We start from the raw sequence: 514 nt of genomic DNA on the forward strand, positions 1-514 counted from the left end.
CCCAACAAGAAATTCATTCCGTTTTGTGTTTCTTCTTACGCCACTCTAGAGGGCCCATGAAAACGGTGAGTCAAGTCACGTCTTGGCAATTTGTCTTCCTGTTGTTGTCATGATGATGAATGTTGACATATGGGCAGCCCACGAGATGGAGGGCTGCCCCGTCAAGACCGCCCGCCATCCATCCGGCAGCAATTGCGTCAGCGTCCGGGTGTGGATTCGACATGGAGGTAGGACGCGGCACGCGACGGCCCGAAAATGCCAACCGTGCGCGGCATGTATGCGATTGCCACACGAGTGCTTCTAGCGGTTGTACACGAGCGGAGTTGTCGCAGTCGGACGAAACCAAATGTTTGCCCGTTCCAGACTTGAGTCAGGCCCCCACCATTGAAATCGCCTCCTTGAGAAAAGAGACCATCCGGCCCGTCTTCAGATACAAGAGAACAAAGAAAAAGGTTCGCCGGCCCGCTCGTTTTCTCAAATTCTTTGTTGTGTCCCTCTGGTCCTCTTCATCATC

The 514-nt window shown here is 53.5% G+C and overlaps 1 long non-coding RNA gene across 2 annotated transcripts; it reads left to right on the forward strand.

Annotated features, from left to right (window-relative positions):
• LOC109508717 (uncharacterized) lies at positions 1-445 on the forward strand. Of its 2 annotated transcripts, XR_002166750.1 has the most exons (3): positions 1-65; positions 138-227; positions 364-445. It is a non-coding gene; the product is annotated as an uncharacterized LOC109508717 (long non-coding RNA). The 2 variants fall into 2 exon arrangements; XR_002166749.1 differs by lacking the exon at positions 1-65 and having other exon boundaries at positions 72-227.
• Positions 446-514: the final 69 nt, after the last annotated feature.

Source organism: Hippocampus comes, unplaced genomic scaffold (genome assembly GCF_001891065.2).
Source record: "Hippocampus comes isolate QL1 unplaced genomic scaffold, H_comes_QL1_v1.1 C16535776, whole genome shotgun sequence".
NCBI classification, from domain to species: Eukaryota; Metazoa; Chordata; class Actinopteri; order Syngnathiformes; family Syngnathidae; genus Hippocampus; species Hippocampus comes.